This window comes from Pelodiscus sinensis, chromosome 1 (assembly GCF_052426305.1).
Source record: "Pelodiscus sinensis isolate ZL-2025 chromosome 1, ASM5242630v1, whole genome shotgun sequence".
NCBI lineage: Eukaryota > Metazoa > Chordata > Testudines > Trionychidae > Pelodiscus > Pelodiscus sinensis.
This window is the reverse complement of record NC_143052.1, coordinates 314,477,129-314,486,265: the sequence shown is the minus strand read 5'-3', so window position 1 is coordinate 314,486,265 and position 9,137 is coordinate 314,477,129.

Sequence of the window (9,137 nt, the reverse complement as noted above, 5' to 3'; positions counted from 1 at the left end):
ACTCTTGATCCTGGGGATGGAGGATGTCCAGGAGCTTGTGCTGCTGGAACTGAGATTCCTTCAGCAGTATGCCCAGGTCTGCTGGCACCCTCTGTAACAGGTCCTGGTATTGCTTATGATCATCTGGAGAAGATAAGGAGGTCCAGTGATGAGGAAACAGCTGTAGGGACTGGAGGAACAAGTGTACCTCTACTCTCACTGTTGGAGACCAACGGGCTGGTGGAAGAGCCTGGGCCAAGTGGTATAAGATATGGGAGCAGAGGGAATCATGGGTGATATGTATTTCATGGTGCTGACTCTGGGCAAAGGGTAGAGGCTTAAGGTTACAGGGGACCCACAGGTACAGATACCTATCACTGCTGGGTCATAGGCCATGGTAAGGGCATGAGTCTGAGCTGTACTTAGACATGGAGGAGAAGGTGGGTTCTGGCTCAGAAAACCATTTGAGTCATAAAATGGCTCAGCTAGTGGTGGAACTAATGGACAGGGCAGGTCACAGTACCCTCCTTCCATGTGAAGAATACATTTTGTTATGTGCACCAAAGCATGTGCAGAGGTGCCCCACCAGTAGAAGCACCTGCTTCCCGCTCTGGGCACTGTGAGAGCTCTCACTAATCAGCTGGGCAGCATTTGAATCTCTCCTGAGTGGCTGCCCAAGCTCTCAGTTTACAGTGAACTCTGTTCAGCAGGGGCTGCTCTGGCAGGAGCAGGGTTCATCTGTCGGAGTGGGAACCTTGTGGGCAAGGGGCTGTGGCCTGAGAAAAGCAGAGAGGGTGGAAAGGAAAGTTCCACTTACTCCCTATATAGAATGGGGTCCAAACAGCTAGGATTCAGGGTTGTACCTTGGAGATGCCAGAAGATTGAAGTGCTGTTCATGGGCTAACTGGACCAAAAAGCATGGAGATGGCAGCAGATGGTCAGTGATCATGCTGCAGACTGTTCCAGCTGGGTGGGTACCAGGCCAATCAGCAATACCACTGAATTACTCATGCGCTTTGCTTTAATCTCAGTGTGGGGAAGCTTGGATGTTGGTGTGGCAGGATGCAACAGCTCACTGGGCCTGGCCTGCCCTGAGGAAGAAATGCTGTGTTTCGGAGAAGTCTTTGATGGATACTCACTCCTACGTCCATGGGAGCTTCTTACTGTCATGTTTGGGCTTGTTCTTGACCACGAATGCTGCCAGCCCCCAGATGTGAGAGGTTCTGGGAAATAGCTCGGCACCAATGACAGACACTGCATCCGTGGTTCTGATGGTCCCAGATCAGAGTGGGAGCACAGTCTCATGGCTTCCTCTATGAGGTATTTTTGGTATTTACACCTCATTGCAGGAGGAGTAACAGTTAATCCGAACTAAGGACTTAGTTCGGATTAACTTATGACTGCCGCGTATAGCTGTGGGCAGTCAATTCAAACTAAGGGGATTTAAAAATGGCGCCCGCCTAGAAACATGCAAATGAAGCCCAGGATATTTAAATATCCCTTTCAAGTAGGAATAAGGGATCTTCTGGAGAAGGGCTTATTTTCCGGAAAATCGCCTCTAGACTGGCGCTTTTCTCCGGCAAAAACCCCGAGCCGGAAAAAAGCGGCAGCCATGTAAATGCAAATGCCGCGGGGGATATTTAAATCCCCCGCAGATTTGCAATTCCGAAGTGTCTCATTAGCATCCCTTTTCCGGAAAGCGATGCCAATGTAGACACAGCCAAAGTGTTTCATTTCAGTATGCTTCATATATGTCATAATGGAACCGTTTGATTTTTTTTAATGGGATTTTAAAATATGGTTATTAAAAAACATAAACAGTTGAAAAATAACCCAAGATGACCCCAAAAGAATTGAAAAAAACCTAGAAAAATATTGTGGTTGATCTGAAACTATTTTTTCCTGTTTGATGCGACAAAACAAAATAAAAATCAGTTTCAGTTTGAACCAAATCAAACTGTATTTACTTTTACTTGTTGAGGTTTGGTCCCTGAAAAAAAATCACTAATTTGCTCAGCTCTAATCTGAATTTTGGCAAATGTACACAAGTTTGGGATTTGACAAACATTAAAAGTAAAATTTTTTAGATATTTTGTTTAAAATAAAAATGAAAAATAAATTTTCTTTAGTCATATAGATTTTTCTAACCTCTTTGTTTCTGCCATAAATTACTTAGATTTTCCCAATGAAATTAAGCACTTTTCAGACTCAGAATATTGCAAATAATTTTTTCCTAGAATTTCATCTTTGTGTTTTGAGTAAGTTTCCCTGGACTTTGCAATTCTGACGGGTCTTTCTGTAGTTCTGCAGTCTTGTTTGTTACAAATAAGTGGGTTCGACTCAATTCCATGACCTTTGGGTATCAAGATACTATAGAATATAAGTAGAATCCCATTTAGTTGAAATAACCTGAATTTCTTTAATTTGGGTAAAGGGCATTCCTCCACTCCCCCGACAATTTCAATGGAATGTTTGCTGCCTCAGGAGAATGGGTTAAAAGATCCACAATTTATTTTGGCAGACAATAAGACTGAAATAAGTGTTTTTATAAGAAAAGCAACATGGTCAGCCATTGTGCTTCCAATTTACAGCATTACAGGAAGATGAATTACTTTGCTGGTATTTGTTATTTTTGTTCTTCTTAGGGATTGCATGATGAAAGAGATGATCCAAACATATTAATGAATAATATCATTTTAATGATATTGCATCCATGCTTTCAGTGGATTAATAAAAAGAAGGCCAATGGGCAACGATAGCCATGAACTGCAATTGAAATCAAATCTAAAAGAAATACTACACTCTGGGTATGTATATTTAAGGCCTACCCAGAAACCAATATTGCCACTCTAAATGGAAGACTGCCTCAGGCTATTATTCCAGCTATTTCTGAGTAATGGTAACAGCTCTGGAATGATATCTAACTTGAGGCAATCAGGTATTAAAATACCAGACGAGCACAGCTGCCTGTACCTGACTGTACTACAAGAACACTGATCAGCATGGCAGCTTGCCATAGATACGTCCCTTTAAGTTACAACATCTCCAAAAGGCAAAAGTTCAAGTGGATTCAAGGTTAACCTAAATGCAGTCCCTCATCCCTAACTTGGACAAAGTGTTCTGTACTTTCCCTGCATTTCTTTTATAGTGGTTTATGAGACTGCTCAAGAAAGTATTGGACATGTAAATACGAAGAGGTACATAAAATTCTATTTAATATATCTTCTAAGTAAATGTTCAGATATGTTGCTCTTAACAAGTTTGTGCACTTAAGGTGAAATCCTGGCAACACTGACATCAATTGCAAATCTTCCACTGACTTCAATGGGGAATGGATTTCACTCATATTTTTGCACTGATAGTGTTTTGGGATTTGTTTGGCCTTTCCTAAATTTGTAATTTTATGCATGAATATTTTTGTCCCTGCTGGTTGCCATTTCAATGGGTTTCTTACATCGACTTCCATTAGGAAGTCTCCTTTATAAATCACAGACATCTCCACAAACTTCCACTGACACAATTTCCATATGTCCTGTTCTTTGCTACCCATATTACACACACACCTGTGTGTTTTCATTTTTTCCTCTTCAAATGCTAATATCAAATTATTTTGCACATCTTCTCTCTGTGTACTGATTCCTTTTTGTCCATCTGGGCCACACAGTTCAATAACAAAAGTAAATTACACGTTCTTGTTTCTAGATTTCAGTTTTGGAGACACAGTGAACATCATCTGATGAACATAAAATCTCCTGTTGTGCTCATCTCTAGTCTATGACCCACCAGAAATGGCTGGTGAAATGTCCTTAAATTTGTAACAAATTGCACTAATCCAACTGACTCCAAAATTGTATTTGATCCTTTGGGCCTTCTTTGGGTGTTAAAAAGATAGTAACATTGTCAAACCATTTTGGTTTCATTTTTCACCAGTTAATAATGAGAGAACACTAGATGTGACACTGTGAGCAATTGGACTATATTGAAATAAAAATGTATTAAGCAGAAGTTCTGGCAAGTGAAGTGGTAATTTAATTAGACTTACATGTCAAAGCTAAGGTGCCATGAAGAACATGCTTCGGATGCAAACCCATTCAATTTCTGGAATGGGAACCCCCTACTTCATAATGTCAGCAAAATAGTTCTGTTATTACAGCATATTAGCAAAATAATAGGTTAATAATCTTCAAATTTTGTGATATCTACATGCATATTATAAAATGATCTGACTTATTCTTTGTATCTTTAACAAGAACAAGTCATGGCTTATCTAACCTAGAGAAACCTTCCTCACTAAAATACCTCAATTCTTTTCTTTTTTAAAACCTATCAGGTTTCTGAAAACTAGTCATTTGTTTAGACTAGAAAATACTTTCATAATAGAATCTGTGAGAAGCATTCAAGAGGTATTCAGTGCACCATAGTTGTCAATTAAAAGTTGTTGAATCTATTGTTTGTTTTCAGAAGTAGAATAAATGAATTATTAGTCACTTAACCTATTTCTCTCCTGTTCTAATTTTATCTATAATACAGTGACTGTCATCAATGTTTTGATAAATGTAGTTTTGCAAGCAGATAACATTACCACAGAATTTGCTTTAAGGGAGTTTGTTTGTGAGCAGATGAGTCAGTGAATTTGTCCATCTGTCCTTCTGTTTGTTCAAGATCTAACAATAAGAGATACAACCACCAAATTTGGTATTCAACTTCCTTTTATCATAAACTAAGGTAAAGTAAGGGTTTGCTTGTGTCAGGACAATGAAATGTGCCTGGAATGTGACTGTTTCTTATAACATAAAAAGAAAGGGTTCTCCTTGCAGAGACATTTATACTATATAATGACCATACGAGAGTAGCAAAGGTCAGAGATGGGGACCTGGATATCTATAACCCTATTGGGGCAGCAGGTGGCAGGGATGGAGAAAGGGGCAGCTACCTACTATATATCTGAAACAATTTGTCTCTCCACCAAATTGATGATCTGCAGTGATCCTAACATCTCTCATGTATAATTCTGACACATGGTGTGATTGTATCTTGATAGATATTTGGCTCTGTGTGTGTGTGTTCCCTCTGTGTGCCACCTCACCCTGCACAGACAGCTGGCACAGAAGACCTTGAAAGAACTATCCATTGACAAGATCCACTCTGTTACCACTTGTTATCAGGATGTGTTTACATGAGTACTCTGTGACTAGCATGTCTATGAATGTGTGGGGAGGGTGTGGAGGAAGAAGCAGGTGGGGGAGAAGAAGTGGGAGGAGGTGTGCTAATTCAAACTAAGGGGTTTATCTCAGAATCCCTCTTCTCTGCCGTGTGTAGACGTGGACAGTTACTTCGGGCTAGTCAGTTTCCAAACTGGCGACCGGCCGGGAATATGCTAATCAAGCGCAGGATATTTAAATCCCGCACTTCATTAGCAATTTTGGTCACCCTCATTAGTCTCCCTAGTTCGAACTAGGGGGCTAGTGTAGACGTACCCATACATTACATGAATCGAATCTTCCAGTTCTCGATGCAGGCTTGCAGCAGAGATGTTATAACTGCTGGCTTAAAAGTTCTTGGTTTACATACTATGTCAGGATGGGTCCACAGTTCTTGCCGGCTCATTGATCCCTGCACTGCTGCCTCTGGGATTAAGAGCTGAGCTGAGCACCAAAATGGAGTCTGCCACATGGCCTATTTATATCCCCCCTGGCTCCTTCCAAGCTGGAGAAAGTCACATGGTCTCTGGCCAGGCACCTAGATTCCTACCGAGGTGGGTCTCTGGTACTTCAGAGATCTATTGTTCCTGGTGCCTTGCTAATTAGCATGTCCATAGGCTGAGCCATCCTCGCCCATTGATCAGAAACAGATAGAGAAGCTTCCAGTATTAAAACAGAGTACATATTCATAACTCCACACACAGACATTATACAGATATATGAAGAGCATATACAGAATCAGTAGAAAGTAAGGGTACGTCTACACTACAACGTTAAGTCGAACTAACTTAGTTCGAATTAATTAATTCGAACTAAGCTAATTCGAACTAACGGATACAGACTAAAAAACTAGTTCGAATTAGCGTTTTGCTAATTCGAACTAGCATGTCCACATTAAGTGGACCCTGAACCGGGCTTAAGGATGGCCGGAAGCAGTGCCGGCAGGGCATCAGAGGAGGACTTAGAGCGTGGAGATGCTGTCTCAGGCTAGCCGAGAGCTGTGCTTAAAGGGTCCCGACCCCCATCCCGGACAGACAGTTCTCAGGGGTGTCCCGCTTGCAAAGCAGTCCTGGCTTGGAGTGCCCGGAGTACCCACACTGGGCACATCACAGCACTCGGCCATCAGACCGGCTGCACTTGCCGCAGGCTGCCATCTGGGGAGAGGGGGAAATCAGGGGGCTGCAAGAGAGGTTCTACCCCAAAAGCCCGCAGAGCCAGCCCAGTAGTCCCCATCGGGGGCGTGTACCCCATTCCTCCCTCACCTCCTTCCACTTACCCTTCCCCAGCCCCTTTTCTTGATGTACAAAATAAAGGACAATTGTGTTCAAAACTGGAATCTGTCTTTATTGAACAAAACTGGGGGAGACTGGGAAAAGGAGGTGGGAGAGGGGAAGAGAGAAGCTGGGAGAGGGGAGGGCAACTAAAATGATGAGGGGTTGGGAACAGGTCCCATATGAAGAAAGGCTAAAGAGACTGGGACTTTTCAGCTTAGAAAAGAGGAGACGGAGGGGGGATAGAGGTCTCTAAAAGCATGAGTGGGGTGGAGAGGGTACATACAGAAAAGTTCTTCATTAGTTCCCATAAAGAAGGACTAGAGGACACCAAAGGAAAGGAATGGGTAACAGGCTTCAAACTAGTAACAGAAAGTTGTTCTTCACAAAGCACAGAGTCAACCTGTGGAACTCCTTGCTGCAGGAGGCTGTGAAGGCTAGAACTAGAACAGAGTTTAAAGGGAAGTGAGATCAAGTCATGGAGGTTGGGTCCATGGAGTGCTATTAGCCAGGGGGTAGGAGTGGTGTCCCTGCCCAAGGTTTGTGGAAGGCTGGAGAGGGATGGCTCGAGACAAATGGCTTGGTCACTGTCTTTGGTCCATCCGCTCCAGGGTCCCTAGGGTTGGCCGCTGTCGGCAGACAGGCTACTGGGCTAGATGGACCTTTGGTCTGAGCCAGGACGGCCATTGTAAGCTCAGGGCTCAGGGTCGGGGGTCTCAGTGGACCACCTTGATTTTCATGCACTCCTGCTCCTGGGTGGCCAGGCTGGCAGCTCTCCTGCCCAAGCCGGCCATGTTCCTGTGCCTAGTGCGGAGGTCGTGGACGAGGTCCACGAAGTCCGCACTAGCCCAGGCGGGTGCCTGCCTCTTGCGGTCCCGGGCAAGGTCCCGGTAGCCGCCAGCCTGGTCCCGGGAAGAGGGAGAGGGCTGGGGGGCATCGGGTGGGTGGCTCTATCTGTGCCAGGTGCAGGGTCTGCTGGCTGGGTGCTGGCAGGTTTGCACCTGGCACGGGCACCGTAGCCAGCCCGTGCCCCTTTAAGGGGTCTGGGGCCGGGAGGGGGGCAGATGAGTTTCCCTGGTGTTGGCCAGAGTGGCCACCAGGGAAACCTGGGGAGGGCTAGCCTCCCACTAGTTCGAATTAAGGGTCTACACAGCCCTTAATTCGAACTAGTAAATTCGAACTAGTAAATTCGAACTAGGTTTAATCCTCGTGGAATGAGGATTACCTAGTTCGAACTAAGCGCTCCGTTAGTTCGAATTAAATTCGAACTAACGGAGCGCTAGTGTAGCGCCTATGAAAGTTAGTTTGAACTAATGTCCGTTAGTTCAAACTAACTTTGTAGTGTAGACATACCCTAAGGTTTTTTTCTGACACCTCACATGGCCCTCTTTGTACCAACTTTTGGGGCAAATACCCCCCCGTGGGCACAGCAGTGATCTTGCTGTTCCCCTCAAAATCCAGTAACGTGACAAGCGGTTGGCTTGAGTAGACGGAAGTACATTTATTTCAAAATAATGTCTTTACTTTGAAATAACTTTGCTGTGTAGACATACCCTGTATCTCCAAAAACAACATGGAGTTTTGTGGCACCTTAAAGACTAATAGATTCATTTGGGCATAAGCTTCTGTGGGCAAATACCCACATCATCAGATGCATCTATTTGTTTATAAGGTGCCGCAGATCTCCTTGTTGTCTTTTGGTAAATATAATCTGGGAATTATTTGGGGGAATTTCTTTGGCCTACCATATATAGGAGGTTAGATTTGATTATCACAATAACCCCTTCTGGCCTTGAAATCTATAGAAGTAGTCATGGTTTTGAAGCTGGCAGGGAGGACTGATAAATTTACCACATAACTTTCCAACCCACAAAATGGAGGATAATTAATAATTTTATGCCTTTCTACAGGTGGATCCATGTAGTTTCAAAGGAAATGTATCATCTAGTCTGGTCTTTTTAATTCTCTTTCTCAGTAACTGGTAAGTAAAGTTTCCATAAACTAAGAAGCATGATTAAAGCATTACATCAGCAGCATTATCATGATATCTAGTTGCACTGATTGTAACAGGATATATTGCTCTTTCAACAGCTTTTACTGCACAAAAAGGCTTTATGAATGTGAAGATAATGAATATTATCAAATGAGGTTCATGTGTACCTCTGTCTGCAACTGGTTCTAGTGTAGTAGTGGCACGTTCAAGAACAGAGATCATCTATTTCTCTTTATGTTTTCAGAAAGCCATACATTCTATTAATTTTATGCCTTTCATTTGCATGGAGTTACAATAGTCTCACATTCTCTAAAGTGCATGCCATTAATCAGAGAGAAAGTTATTTAAAGTGCAAAATAAAAGGACTGAAGTCTTGGCAAAGACTTGTATAGCCTGGAAAGAAAGAGGGATTTAATTTTTTTCTCAAATTCCCTTAATCCTGCTTATCTTCCACCCTTTTAAAGTATAGTTCTTAGAGTAAAATGCATGAGCAATCAGAATTAAAAATGATTAATAACAACTTCCAGAATTACTAAAAAGAGGCAACATGGCTTAATGGACTGCACATTGACCTCAGACTGGGTTCTGTTCCCAGCTCTACCTCTTGCCTGCTAGCTAACTGTGACCAAGTTATTTCAACATTCTGTGCTTTGGCTTTCCCACCTACGTAGTATGGGTAATGATACTTTCTGC